At 46.6% G+C, this 15,752-nt stretch overlaps 1 protein-coding gene across 2 annotated transcripts in view; it reads right to left on the bottom strand.

Moving 5' to 3' along the window:
• The window catches only part of LOC144807645 (uncharacterized), a 135,183-nt gene that overhangs the window by 108,839 nt on the left and 10,592 nt on the right, over positions 1-15,752 (bottom strand). The window contains exon 1 of one of the 2 annotated variants that reach the window (XM_078673269.1): positions 7,205-7,305. The exons of the other annotated variant lie outside the window; for it this stretch is intronic. The gene's annotated coding sequence lies outside the window, so the exon portion shown is untranslated. Of the gene's footprint in view, positions 1-7,204; positions 7,306-15,752 lie in introns of those variants that run through there. 2 annotated transcript variants of the gene reach the window in all.

The following is a 15,752-nucleotide window of genomic DNA, read 5'->3' as shown; positions in this document are numbered from 1 at the left end:
ATATAATTCCACCACCACCGGAGTGCCCGCGGGGGCGCCGGTAGGACCCCCCAATCCATCCACAAACAGTGGTAAGTTCTTAATTGCACTTACCAATAGGTCCTTAAGTTCCTAATTACACTTACCAATAGGTCTGTAAGTCGATACATTTAGATGGGGTTGATTCATTTGTTCACCCCCCACAGGCCTTTTCCAAAACATCAGGCTGAACATCCAACTGACTTGACACCAGATCACCATCAAGATATTAGGTGAGTCTAGACCTGTGGTTGATTATGAGCAGACTGGTCAATTGGAGTTAGTTGCCCTTGGGAGAGGGGCACTGACCCAGTTCCTTTTTCTTGCCCAATAGGTGACCCACCCCCTGGAAGCTCGGACGGAGTTCCAACCTGACCAGCTTCATTGGTAATGTACCCAGTAGCCGACATTGAACCACAATTTTGTGAATACTAATTCTTATATAACATCTAACACCTACCTCATCCTTGTACTTCAGGTGTTCGATCCAGACCACGTGTTGGATAACGGCCAAGTTCCCCTTCCATCCCTTGCCCCTTGTCCTGAAGAAGACCCGCAGCCGAGGCCCTAAATTCCCCAAGAGCACTAGGGTCGAAACGTCGACGCTTTTCAACTTGTGTGCCTGTACCTATTTTGTCCCAATTCCCCTCCCCCCCTTGAATTTTGTGGACAGGCCTATATAATAGCGGAAGATTTGCCGCTTTGGTTTTTTGTAAATATCAGAATTGTACATTACAATTGCTTTCCTTCCTTCTTCTAATCACCTGAGCACCCTTTCCCTTTCACTCTCTGCCCCGTTTAAGATCAGAATTGTTTTATGAAATTGTAAATAAATATGTAACACTTTGGTAATACAAATACTTGGAGTGTGGTTACAATCTTTTTCGTTCTGTTTTTAGGCTACACTTATCATTTTTGGGTACTGCTCTTTTCTTTGCATTCAATGTGTACACAATTAGTGCCAAATCGAATATATCTCTCCCACTTTGCTTGAGTCAAAAAAATGCAGATTTAATCGCATTACTGAATCAGAAATGATATCCATATAAGGTTTATTTGATTGAAACTCAAGGACCATTGTTTTCTTTATACTAATTCCGCTGAAAGCATACAAGTTTGGGCAAGGATATAAGATAGGAGCCTCTTCCCAATGCCGGTTTTGCAAATGGGGAGAGGAAAACTTAATTCACATTTTGTGCATTTGCCACCAATTGCGGCCACAAAGAATATTCTGGCTGAGACCAATTTGGCGCCTTCTTGGTATCAGGACATGTCAAGAAGCACTTGAGGAATGTATGAGGGGGGATTCGCCTCAAATGGCGACCCGCTTTGTTAAATTCATTACCGAAATTAATTCCATGACTTTTCCCTTTGTGTAATGCCTGAATTTAATTCTTTGCAAGTAATCGATCTTTGACTTTCCTTGTCCTTTTACTTTTCCTTCCCACCCACTTATTGTTTTAGTTTTAGTTTTTAACAGTCTCGAATGTTTCTATTACTGTCTTTCGTATTTTTGCATATTGCAATGATTTGAAATAATTGTGCAATAAAAACAAACTTTGAACTTTGAAACTTTGACATGAGTTTTGGCATATTGTACCGAGACACTGTCACACTGATGAATGGGTGGAGCGCTACAAGTGGCATGTGTTGTGGCACATGGTACCGGACACTGCACGTGTGGGTGGGGAGCCTACTAATGGCCTTGGTTTTGGCATATTGTACACTACAGGGGCACTAGCACTTGTGAATGAATGGTTGGAGTGCCAAGGCGTGACCTGGACTTTGGCACCTTGTATGGGAGCACTGCTCCTGTGCAGGGATAGGTGAAATGCTTTCAAGTGGCCTGAGTTTTGGCACTATGTTCATTGGCACTGGCCCGTGTGGAGGATGTTTCATATGAACGACTGCATAAGTAAGTGCTCCTTGTTACTGGAGACCATTGTTGATTAGTTCGTATTAACTCTCCATATTACTAGTGCTGATTTTTGCCTAATTGTCTTTTCAGCCACTAAACCACGTCCCTTTCTGAGTTTGGAGCCTGAGGGTCAGGAACCATGGTGGAGAGCGTTGGGTGGGTACAGGGTCAGAGGCCTGGTGGAGAGCGTTGCGAAGGAGGGGGCCGGGTCAGGGTCCTGGTGGAGAGCATTGGGTGTGTGGGTGGAGGATCAGGGGCCAGGTGGAGAGCGTTGGGTGGGTGGGTACGGGGTCAGGGGTCTGGTGGAGAGCGCTGGGTGGGTACAGGGTCAGAGGCCTGGTGGAGGGCGTTGGGCGGGTGGGTGCGGGGTCAGGGGTCTGGAGGAGAGCGCTGGGTGGGTGCAGGGTCAGAGGCCTGGTGGAGAGAGTTGGGTGGGTGCAGGGTCAGGGGTCTGGTGGAGAGCGCTGGGTGGGTACAGGGTCAGAGGCCTGGTGGAGAGCGTTGGGTGGGTGCGGGGTCAGGGGCCTGGTGGAGAGCGTTGGGTGGGTGGGTGGAGGGTCAGGGGCCTGGTGCAGAGCGTTGGGTGGGTGCAGGGTCAGGGGCCTGGTGGAGAGCGTTGGGTGGGTACAGGGTCAGAGGCCTGGTGGAGAGCGTTGGGTGGGTGCAGGGTCAGAGGCCTGGTGGAGAGTGTTGAGTGGGCACCTTATGCCCTGTAGTGATGGCTACTCTCTGAATCCTTCATCACGCCTAGGCTTGATTCTTCATGTAGACCGGTGGTTCCCAAAGGGGTGCCACGGCACCCCGGTGTGCGGGTAAAAAAACGGTGGGGAGCCACAGCCAACTGCCAATTAGGTCAAGGGAGCTACGGGTCAAAAAAGTTTGGGAACCACTGGCTTAACTACTAGAGCGCTGACCTGTTCCTCGCTCCCCACGAGGGCGAGTCCCCTCAGCTGTGCTCACTGGTCCTGCCCCGCCCAGCTCCCGTTCTACTGTTCGACGTAAGTCAGGCTTCCCCACAGTGAGAAGCATTCAATTCAATTTCAGTTTAAAAAAAACATTTGTTTCAAAAAGCTTAAAATTTAAAATGCGATTGTCTTAGAAGCTTTCAGAGTAATTTTAAAAGCGATACATTGAATCAATCAAAATACTCTGGCTAAAAAAGACTGTGCGAAGAAGCAAGTTCTCAGTTAGTACTCTCTGGTACCTGTGTCTGTTTCTCTGATTCTTCCTGTTTCTCTTGTTAAGCCATGGCAGCTTCTTGAGCTGTGCAGGGTGTGAGCACCTTGAAGGGCAGCCCCAGCTCTACCCCGCCCACTCCCCCAATGAACGCGCTATGGCTTAGCAAGAGAAACAGGAAGAATCTGATCTGATCCTCTTGTCACCATACATTAAGAATAAACAGACTCGCTGAAGAAATGTTGCAAAAATTTAACAGACTCGCTCAGTAAATAAGAGTGACTCAGCGAGCCTGTCTGCTCTGAGACTTCTGGAAAGTTATGGAAGGATTAGCAGAATGAGCAGCTTTTACTCTCCTGGGACCACCGAGAGCAAAAGAGATACAGCGGCCCCGGATCAACCCGACCCCCTTTCGAAGAACATTAAAATACACATGTAGCTGGGGTGGTCGCCGGGAGGATCTAGATCAGTGATACTCAAAGTACGGCCCGGGGGCCGCAAAAGGCCCTCCTGGTCTTTACATGCGGACCCCGGGCAGCAGCAGCACTGGGCTCCCGTTTACTCGTCCCAGCACTAACTTGAAAAAGAAACGTACATATACAGCAAACACTTATTTAAAGGTTAATTGCAGTTAGGAAAAGGAGGTAACCAGGCCTTTAACTTTAGGAACACCTTCATTCTTAAAGGCAGTCACTAGATATACATGCTTTGTTTCCCCATCCCAGAGTTAACACCCCGCCTGCATCAGTGCGGCCCTCGGTCACACCACAGATCAAACTTTGCGGCCCCCGGGAAAATGTTTATGAGTACCTGTGACCTAGATCATCAAAATGCGGGAGTAGTTAAGACTCGAGGACGAAACAGAAGCATGCATCTCTAAAAGGCACAAACAGGAACCAATGAAAACAAGCATTGGCTTAGCCAATAGGTCGCGCCTTGGGACCTTATACGTGTTTAGCCATGCATCAGTTGCATCAAGGCTATTGTGCTGGATAACTAAACATGTAAGGTCCCAGAGGCGAGACCTACTGGCAATGCCAATGCTTGTTGTTCATGTTTAGCTATACAGTCCTGTCAAGTATCACGCATCAAGTGTGACACTAACGCATTTCAGTGTGGTGCTCCGCATCACCGCACTGAAATGCATTGTCACACATTTGATGCCACTCTCTCTGCAGTCACACAAAGCGCTAAAAGTACTACTGGACAGTAGAGCTGCTAGCTTGCGTGCGCGCCTGCTCCCGCAGATGTCACTTGCCGGCCGGGCGCGCATTTCCAGTAGCACTGTCACCGCAGTAAGGCAGCTACAATGTATCTAAAAACCCTAGTCTAGTGCATTCCCGCCCGGCGCGGCGTCACAGTCACAGCCTGACGTCAGGGACGGGCAGGCAGCACATATTCTACGTGCTGCTGCCACCTATGGCGCAAGCGGGGGTCGTGGCTGCATAGGCAGACGAGTGGAACTGCAGCAAATGGCATGTCTGCTTGCACCGCAGCGCCGAAATGTTAAACTGGCATGATTGCCTCGTGCAAATGGGAGCCAACACACGGACTACGACGGATGCTGGAGCCGGTATAAGCAGTCACAGCACGGACCGTGTGCAGCTGTGTATCCAACTGAAAAAGTCGGTGCGGATGAAATGAGTCTTCCAGGTAGAACGTTTTAATTTTGCTAAATACGAAATGTGTGCGGGTTCCTAACTATCGCAACTGCTGCCAACCAGAGCGGGACACTCCTTAGGAGAGGAGACTGACCTGCCTGTGACCCTCCATCTCAAAGGCTCAAGAAACGTGGCAGCTCAAGATCTGATCGGAGCGCTTCGGCCGCTTTGAGGCCCCCAGGCACGTGTGGAATGGCAGCAGGAAGGTTAGTCACCAGCTGTGCCCTGTGTTAATTTGACATTTTTATCATTTCCTGAACATTGTGGGACAGTTTTATATATTTTTTTGTGGGCTCATTTCTCCATAGCCCCTCTCTCACATGGTCTAGTTGACTGGTTAGGTGCTGTTGATTTCTCAGATATTACGATAAACATCCCTTGCAGCAAGCGTAAAAGTGTGTACCCTCCCATACATTGCAAAATCACCAAGACCGTGTGTCTTTCTTTACAAGTCCATAACTGCCCCGATTTGCAAATGTCGGCCACTATTTTTTACTATTTGATTTGCTACTTGGTCACTTTTAGTTTGGAGTACGGGCCTATTTTCAGCCCCAGTCCAGCTCTGAAAAATAGCAAATTAGACATATTTGAAGAAACTGTGAAATGCACTAAAACATTAGGAAGAGGCAGTGAAGTAGCAGATCTGAAATGCTAGGAAAGGAGCGAGGAAGTCTTAGAGGCCTGTTTGGAGTTATTAACGCCTCGGTATTAATGCCCTCTATCTGACTTGTATCCACTCCCTTTAACTGTGGCCCAATTCAAGCCAAGTGCATTAACACCGTGCTCATCTTCCACAGCCGATGCCACTTGTTTAGAAGGCAACTAACGATTTGTGGCTGTAAGTCACCTATATTAGACTTAGCCATTGAACCCAGGGGCATATTATCAAGGGGGTTTATCTCCGCTTTTTTGGCTTTAAAGGCCAAGAAAGCAGAGATGAAATGATCTCCCTATTACCTAGCTGTCGCTAACACCAGTTAGCGACAGCTAGTAGGAGATAGCGACCATCTTGGGCCCCACTTTGCATGTCAGTGATATTTATCACTAATGACATGCAAAGTGGGCGTGCCAAGATGTTAGCGACTCATCGCTATCTCCTATTACCAACTTTTGGAGATATTCGCGCTAAGCGCGAATATCTCCAAAAGCTAACACCTGCCCTGAGCTGTTCTTAGCCATGTTATCCAATGGGAGGTGGATAACATGGCTAAGAGCATTAGCTCGGTAATGCATGAATATCGCTGACTTTTCAGCGATATTCATGCATTGCGGCCGTTTTTTATCGCATTTGCGATAAACGTTGGTAATACCAAGGTTTATCTGCGATAAAAATCGCCGCAGCTCAGCGGTAAATTTTTGTCTCTAACCAATCAATAGCGATAATTATCGCTATTGCTTGGTAATATGCCCCCTAGTGTGTTAATTTGATATCGGCAACATGTACTTAATCGTAGTAGGTTAAAACAAGTGAAATGGCATGAGTGTATAAGACGTGCTCAATGATAATTTCTTTACCTTTATGATTTTTGCACATTTTAATACTGTATCCATTGCAAATTGCATTCTATCTAAAACAGCTTAAAAGATAATGCCTGATTTTACTGATTTCCTCCTTATGTGGCTATGGGTCCATTCAAACATTTAATTTGGTTTTTGCAATGGAGCATATGAAACATTTTGAGAACTTGTATGTGCAGCCACGAATAACTTCTGCCTGTGTTTCTTGTTGGAGGGAATCTTGTGAGAGTTTTTGCAGATAACGTTCCACTCTTTCAGTGGCACAAAAGAACACCTCCTCCTACATGGATGTTATCTCGTGAGCGACTGACTCTTTCATCCTGCTCGGCTTACATGTTTTGATGATTTTAATTTAAGTGTTGTAACTGACTGTAGAGCACTGCATATTCACTGGATAAAACACGTGTTCGTTGTCCATGGAGGTCACGTGCCTTGCTGCTATACCCATGCTAGGTTATAAGCAGCCACCTCGCTCACTGAGGGTTTCTGCTGCTTTTGGCCTCCTATTCAACTCCAGGAAGTGTTCATATGTGGATAATGAACACCCTACTCTCATCATGCTTACCCTTGGCTGTCTCCACAGTTGTATACTTCAGACAAGCACAATTGCTATTACATTTCTGATTGCTACAATGTGATACTGGTGCCCTGAACAGTTGTCTAATTGGTATCAGCACCTTTGCCTTTTATTGTAGGGTTTTTTAGCAGTTCCCAGGTATTGTAGTGCTTCCCATTGAAAAAAGGCTGTAATTTCGAATATTTAGCTCTTCCCATGCACTTAATTTTGCTCGTGAGCAAGTGTCACTCATAATTACACTGAAATTATGAAAATGCCACACATAGCAATGGGAAACCTTGGCAGCTATGGCTATACAATAATTAGGTGTTCAATCTTTCTATCTCATTGCCTCACCTGGGGTTTAATACGAGTGCTGTGCTCCCTGCTGTGGGTCTGGCACCCTCGCTGGCCCTGCTGAGCTATCCGAGGCCTTTGTGTAAACACCAGGACTGAACTAAACGTGCCATAAATGAACAACTGCGTGTGGAGTTCATAGAGTTTCGTAAGTATTCTTTTAGTGTTCACGTGCACTATGTTCTAATGTTGTGTATTCTTTCACGCGCGTCTCTTGAAGAGTGTTTTCTTTCAAGAGACGCATCCCTCGTGACACTCCTTACCTGTAGACTTCAACTGTGAGTCTGTGACTTCTACAGTTAGAGTTTGCTGAGTGCGGATGTGCTCCTGTGGTGTGCTCTTTGATTATGGTAATAAACTTTACCTAACGACTTCAACAACGTCAAATGACATTCATTACCAGCAAGAAACCTTTCTACTTTACATTTGGCGACGAGGACCCTCATTTTGGTCAAAAAGAGCACATCACCTACCTTGCACGATCCCGCCTAACCTCACCGCCGTCTTCAAGACCTCTTCAAGCTCTGCTACCTAAAAATCCGCCGCTGATTGCCCGTCTCATCAGGATTTTGCATAATTTTATGCCTTTCTTCAATTCCTGACGGACCCTGTTGCGCGTCACTCATGACGTGAGCGAGATCATCATCTCGTCTCGAGCATACGTCATTGCGCATGCGTGCAGGAGCGTAGCTACGCTTGGAGGCCATATTGGATTGTTTCCATGTTACCATGACAACGATTTACCGATCGTAAGAGTCGGAGAGGAAACAACCTCATTTACTCGTTTAAAGGATTTACGGTGAGCGGTTTTCAAAGGTTTACATTGAATTTTATCTCTTGTAAAGAGTTTTTAAAGGAATAGTCAAACAATTTTTCAGTGGATTTAAATTTTACAAATCTGACTTTACAGTTCTTCATCAGTTCTTCGTTATAAACAACATGGCCACGAACCAACAAATAGTTACTTTGAATTATTTTTTACCAGTACCTGGAAAGCCTAAAGAACCTTGGAGACATTGGTTTCAAAACTTTGAAAGTTATTTAATTGCCATAGGAGCGGATGAATACTCTCCTAAGAGGAAATTGGCAATCCTTTATAGCAATTTGGGTAAAGAAGGCAGACAGATTTTTAACAATTTACCCAATCCTCTTCCATCTTCTAGTGGTGGAGGTGATATTAATGAATATTCAGCTGCAGTTTTAAAATTGAAAAGGAAATTCCTCGAGCAGCCTAGTGTTATACTTGAACGTTTTAATTTTATGAAAAGACGTCAAGAACAGGATGAGTCTATTGAAGAATTTATTTCTGCTTTGAGAAACCTTGCTGCTGAGTGCAGTTTTGGAACTTACCTAGAAACTGCTTTAAGAGACCAGTTTGTATATAATTGCTGTCACAAGAAGATTCAAGAGAGAATATTAAGTTGCAGAGACCCTTCTTTATCTGAAGTTTTAGAAATAGCTAAGGGTATCGAAAGATCGATTGTATCTTCCAAATGTATTACTGAAGCTAATTCATTTCCTCAACCTGATTTAAATATTAATGCTGTTTATACTAAAAATAAGCCTTTTCAGAAACCATTTCAAAGGAGAACAAATACCTTTTGTTTTCGTTGTGGTTCTAAAACGCACTTAAGTAACAGCCCAATTTGTCCAGCCCAAGGGAAAAAGTGCACTTTTTGTCAAAAAATTGGGCATTTTCAATCTGTTTGTCGTAACCGAAAAAGTTCTCAGATTAATAACATTTCTTGCTTTACAGGTGAAAACTCTGATGATGTTCAATTTATTGACTCTGAAATGAAAAATACTACTATTAATACTGTTGAAATTGTTACTCCTAATAGAAATTTGATTGAAAAAGAAATTCTTTCTATTCATTCAGTTTCTATTTGTATGGTTAATTCCAATGGTTCGGGACACGCAAAAGATCCAACTTGCCAGGTAATTGTTGATCATTTAACAATTAACATGATGGCAGATTCGGGTGCCCCCGTTACCATTATATCTGAACTGCTGTTCAATACTCACTGGTCTTCCAGAATTACTCTTGAACCGTTGGATATCATACCAAAAGCATATGCTGGGAAAAGCATTGAAATGTGGGGTTTCTTTATTACTAGTGTAACTTGTTTGGGCAGATGTATCTATACAAAGGTCTATGTTGCGACTGATGGAAAATGCATTATTGGATGGCAAGATCTTGCCAAAATGGGTCTCAAACTTGTCCCTGGATCTGATTGTCCTGTTCAGATAAATGAACAATGTGATGTGTCCTTTGTTAATTTCATTGATGTAGGAATAGTTAACAAAATCATTTCGGATTTCCCTGAAGTCTTTAATGATTCTGTCGGTATGATCAAGAACTATGAGCATCGCATTCGTCTCAAACCAAATGCAATTCCAGTAATTCACAAATTGAGGAATGTTCCTCTCAATGTGAGAGATGATTTAAAAAAGGTACTATTGAAAATGGTAGATGAGAAGATAATTGAAGCTGTTGATTCATCTTTATGGGTCAGTCCGATCGTGGTCGTTAAAAAAAAAAGATTCTAGCATTCGTTTGTGTGCCGACCTTCGATCATTAAATCAGAATATTTTAATCGACTGTTATCCCTTACCTAGAATTCAAGAGCTTCTCACCGGAATTGCTGATTCCAAATTGTTTACGCTCTTAGATTTAAGGAGTGCATACCACCAAATTCCCCTGACCAAATGTTCATCTGAACTCACCACATTTATTACTCCGTTTGGGGCCTTTAAATATCTGAGACTTCCTTTTGGTTTAGCAAGTGCCGCAAGTGTTTTTCAAAAATTTATGGACAGCGTTTTATGTAATATTAAGGGTGTGCAAGCATATCAAGATGATGTTTTAATTCATTCAAAGAATGTTGATGAACATATTAAGGATTTACGCATTGTACTATCTCGCTTCAGTGAAGTTGGGATCACACTTGGTAAAAAAAAGTGCAAGTTTTTTGTGGAAGAATTAGACTACTTGGGTCATTCCATTTCCACCATGGGTATCAAACCCAAACTTTCCCTCACTCAGGCCATTCAAAATGTACCTATTCCAAGCAACAAGGATGCTTTGAGATCATTTCTTGGTCTCACCGAATATTATTCAAGATTTGTCATGAATTATTCTCAATTGGTTCAACCCCTTAGGATTTTAATTAAAAAGGATATCTCATTTTTGTGGAATGATGAGGCAGATTTGGCTTTCAATAACATTAAGAAAGTTATTATAAATTCTCCAGCTCTTTCATCCTTTACACCAGGTCTTAAATGTGGCATTTATGTAGACGCAAGTCAGAAAGGTCTTGGTGCCGCTGGTTAAGGAAGGCCTTGAATTAATAACTGCGCATGCGCTGAGGACAGAGGGTCCTTTTAAGACAATCCAACTCCAGAAGTCGTTGACAGAAAGATGTTTAGCTCACCAACACAGGCTCCGTCAGGACGGAGCTCAGTAAACGGCGACACCTGTGACTCGTCAGCTGATAGCTCAGAGCCAGCACAGGTGGGACGGTGTCCTCGCAGGGACACAAAGACGCACAACAATTACAGTGACAATGAATAAGATACACGGAGCACGAGGCGCCTCACGCCACAGCTCCTCGATGGGTGGAGGTATCTCTCCTCTGCGCAGGCGCAGTGAGACCGAGTGTCCTCGCTGGATTGGCCCTCAATGGGGTGAGGTATCTGTCCTCTGCGCAGGCGCAGTGAGACCGAGTGTCCTCGCTGGATTGGCCCTCGATGGGGGGAGGTATCTGTCCTCTGCGCAGGCGCAGTGAGACCGAGTGTCCTCGCTGGATTGGCCCTCGATGGGGGGAGGTATCTGTCCTCTGCGCAGGCGCAGTGAGACCGAGTGTCCTCGCTGGATTGGCCCTCGATGGGGGGAGGTATCTGTCCTCTGCGCAGGCGCAGTGAGACTGAGTGTCCTCGCTGGATTGGCCTCTTTCCAGGTTGCGCCCCGCGCTCAAGGCCGCTCACAGTCCATACTCGGCGCGAGGCCCTCCCTAACGCTGCGCCAGGAAGCAGTGTCTTCGCTGCGCGCGCGCGTTAGGTGGGGGGAGGAATAACACACCGGACCTCACTCCTCACGGGCAGCCGGGCCCCCGGTGCCCCCTCTCCCGGGCCCTGCAGCCCCCACGGTCCGGAGCTCAAGCAGAGGTGAGGTGTCCTCAAAGCGCCCAACCCTGTGTGTGTGGTTTAAAAAAATAATTATATTTGTATTGGATTTTATGTTACTTTTTTAATTGTTATTAATGAAAAAACAAAAGAGAGGCAATGGACGTCATGGCCTCGCAGGGCGGCTATTGTATCTGGTCAAACAGGTCCAAGTCCAGGGAGAGGTGTGGCGCCGCGGCCAGGGCGACTGACGCTGGAATCTGGGGACCACGGTTCGATCCCCGGCTCCGGCGGCAGGTCAGCCCAGCACCATGTGACTCTGGGAAATAGCTCGCTTAATCTTCCCGACGGCCCCCAGCGCCTAGAGACCCTTACGGGTGATTGTGCGCTTTACAAATGTGGATTATTATTATGTAACCCCGTTCCCCGTGGGTGAGTTTGTGATCCCAGGTGATGTCACTGGTGTCTGTTTAGGTTTCCAGGAGTCCAGAGGTTACATAGCAAACCTTGTCTATGCATGCCGTGTATTTTTCATTCATTATTGTCGTGTTTATGTAATCCACTCATCGCGTGTCGGAAGGGAGATGTGTGTGGTTACAGTTGTGTCGGCGCCGACACTGTTGGGGGGCTAAGCTGGGGCCTAGGGCTTGCAATAACCACAGGAGGTATTAATGGGTGTTTAATTGGGCCACATGACCCTCACGTTACGTGCCTGTTTCGTCACAGGTACGACACAACATTCCTCCCCAACAAACATCAGACCAATATTAATAGCTGAACAGCGCCTAGCCATAAATGGCCGGTCACATCAGCTTCAGGCGCATAATAAACAAGTCTTACGTGAAGTAGTCCCGCAGGCGGCGAGAGGGTTCTGGATTCTCCCGTAGACGATGCTGGGACGGGCCCCGCCCCGGGACCTCACGGCCTCCGGCCTCAGGTGTTGCCTCACCTCGATCGGTCCCAGAGTGACCACAATCTTCCTCCAGCATTCCACTCACTGCTCCTTCTCCACAAGTCAGGACCTAGTTACCTGATCACCGCTGCTCTCCGCAGGTGGCGTTTCCGCCATCCGTCCTGGCTGGCATCAGCCGATGCCATCACGCTAGGGCATGCCTCGACCCGGGCTGGCTCGGGCTTCGACACCGCAGGCTGGTACTTTTTGAAATGCGATACATTTCGAGTCAGTCTCTCTCTCCCTCGGGTTGCAATGATTCAAGTTCCTTTGACCTTGACCACAGTCCATGGGTCCTTCTCGTACGGCAACCAAAACTTGCCACTGGTTACGCGGTTTCTAATTAGCACCAGGTCACCTTTTTCAATCTGCGGGGACTTCGCCCACCGCCTGTGACTGACTTAGGCATGAGCCCTCTGACGTTTCACATCCACTCAACTGTCATCATTTACATTTACAAATTTTTTTAAAATTACAAATTTACAAAAAAATTTCAAACATTTACACATCATTCAGGAACGGAGCGGGGGGTCCTGGGGGTCTATAGAGCAGTGTGCCTGAAAACGAGTTATTAGCCGATGTTTTAGGCTGAATTGTACAGTTTCACTGTTGGTGGTGGCAACGGACGATATCATGCATTCTTAGTCGTTTTTGTAAATGATTGCTACCCCGCCTCCCCTTTTTCCCATCCTGCCTTGCCTTTGGATAAGGAAATCGGGGGTTAGTCCTTGGATTATGCCGGGGCGGACCAGTCATTCAACCACGTTTCAGTAACGAAGAGAATGTCAAGTTCTTCATTCTCTATTAGCATTATGATTTCGGTGGTGTGTGCTGGCAAGGATCTACTGTTAATAAGTCCCATTTCCCATTGCTCATTCCTTGTGGGCCTATCTAGTTGTAGTTGCCCTTCAATCTTGCCTGAGTTAAACTTAGTCCGGCAGAGAGGGCATGACATCTTCTTCCCTATCAAGCTTGTAGGCGCTAGAGTAATCTCACATTGGACTCTACCGGAGTATCTCAATGAGAGTAATAATGCTCTATCATATGTGATGAGCTTACCGTTTTCTGGGTTGAATCCGGCATGGTTCCTTGCCCATGACCGTGTCCGGACGCAGGCGGGCTTGCCTTAGGCGCGCCAGAAGCGTGTTTCAGAGAGTTATTGCTTTGCATTCTGAATGCTGTTGACGCTGTGGACGGTAGAGGGCACCTGTGAGTTGTGAGTCTCCGCGAGGATGCCAGTAAACGCCGCCGCCATCGGACGCGGCCGTTGCTGCTCTTGCTGCTGCTGTTCGTTTTTTGCTTTTTCGCTGTTGCCTTTGCTGCCGCTCCCGCTGCTCCTCCTGCCCTCCCGCCCCCCCGGCGATAGATAAGAGGGGAGAAAACCGACCCGCCATTGGGTGCGGCCGCTGCCGCTGCTGCTGCCTCTTCTGCTTCTTCTGCTGCTGTGTCCCCCCCCCCCCGGCGAGAGAGAAAGCAGAGCGGGGGAAGGGTGGGAGAAGAGCATCAAACTGATTAAAGAGAGGGCAAAAAAGCGGCAAAAAGTGGGCACTAACTGCTGCCCCTACTACTGCCTGCTCCATTCGCTGTCCTTCACTGTTCGAGGCTGCAGGAACCAATATAGTACGGGCAATCATGGACTACTACGGTCGCAGCGTGTATGAGGAGCCATAATTAAGGGGAGTCATAACCGAGGAGACAGCCACTGCAGGCTGCACTAGCGCCGATGCCATTGCGCTCCCCCTTCATTCCACCACTACCGCTGGAGACAACGCTGGAAGCGCCGAGCCCAATATCAGAGGTTAGTCGCGCTGCCAGCGAAAGCAATGCAAGGGTGGGGTGATAGAGCACGCAAGCCAAGAGCCGAAGAACCCCGATAGATTGGCGTCCCGCACCTCTTTGCTCACCTAAAAACTTAAACTTAAACTTGTACTGGCGAATTGCATTCGTGACTTGCGACTTGCTACAGCGGCAGCCAGCCACATTGACAGCCACATTGACAGCTTCACTCCAGTAAAAAAGTCTTCCTGGGGCCGCTGGTGAGAGATAGTGAGCTCAGCTGCCGTTAGAGACAGCTGTAAAGTAAGAGCCCCGGGGTATGAAGGCCAGGCGGTTCCGACTAGGTCTGATGTCGCCGGTGGCCTCCCCCTGTGTGATCCGCTCACTCCCCATCAGCTTCAGCTGTCAAGTTCTAGGCTGTCACCAGCTCTCGCATTTGAAACCACCCAGTTGGACTGACTGACGCCTATACATAATCCAACCATGCACCGACTAAAATGCGCACTAGGAGCTGCCTTCTACTGCAACCAACACACCGCCCTCACAAGTCTGCCAGGCGCCAGAAATCAAAACTGCTATATCCTCAGGCGACAGGTTGCAGTCGCCAATCCCCCTCTCAATTTTGCCCAAAGCAAGCGGAACAAATGAAAGAGGCTTCAGAATTTTTTCCTAGCACCCCAATGGGAATCCCTGAGGATAAAAAGGTCAAAAACAGTCTCAGCAGAGGCTTTGTGCAAACGGCGTTAACGGCCCGCCTTCCGCACATATCAAAAGGGAAAATTAGCGGAATAACTGACATTCGAGAGCATTTTTACAAGATTGGCCAAGGAAATAGCGTAACACCTCAATTAGCATGCATTAAGACCTTGAAAATACAGCAGCAACTTATAAATTCGTCTGACCCCTCTAACCTACCGTCTCTGTACCCAGAAATAACTGTTCATCGTCAAGCCACTGCCTTGGTTCCCGGCACCAAACTAGGGAATGTACAGGACAGCTTTCCTCTCTCTCCCCGGTTATTACCCATTCCCCCCCTTATCCCAGACGAACATTGGATGCAGTCAAGTACAACTAAATTACCACTTGCGCTATCATCTGCGCTATCACCTACGCCATCGTCTGTTGTCTTTGTTACATCGCATGCTAATAGCCTCGCCATTGCAAATGACCCCGAGAAAGAAACCACAATGAGCATTGACAAAAAACTTGAACAATTAAATTCACTGATTCGAAGGGTCCAAAACAACGTGGGTGAAAATCATGCGTCCACAGCACACCTAAACCAGGAACTGCTAGCAAACATCACCCCACATTCAAACAATACGCATACCAATTGCATCTGTGAGACTCTGATAAAAAAAACTCGAGACTCTGCCTGAAATAATGTCCGAGCTAATTGAAGATCTAAAGACAAGGCCACAAATACAATCGCAGAAAGTATGTACTTCAATTCAGCAGAAAACTAGTTTTGTCTCCAATCCCCAAATCCATGTAACAGCAGTGAAATCTAGAACAACTTTCAACATCTTAGCTAGCCCCAGTAATATTATTAACAGTTCAAAACAGGTCCAGCAACAATTAAATATCGCAACAAGCCTTCCTCCTGATCAAGCCTTTGTCGCAACAAACTTTCCTATGCCTTTAAGCGAGCCCAAGCAAGTCCTGAAGGAAGGTACAACGCTGTCGAGAAAAAAT

Source organism: Lissotriton helveticus, chromosome 1_2, assembly GCF_964261635.1.
Source record: "Lissotriton helveticus chromosome 1_2, aLisHel1.1, whole genome shotgun sequence".
Classification (NCBI taxonomy): Eukaryota; Metazoa; Chordata; class Amphibia; order Caudata; family Salamandridae; genus Lissotriton; species Lissotriton helveticus.
This window is presented reverse-complemented; position numbering and strand designations above follow the sequence as displayed.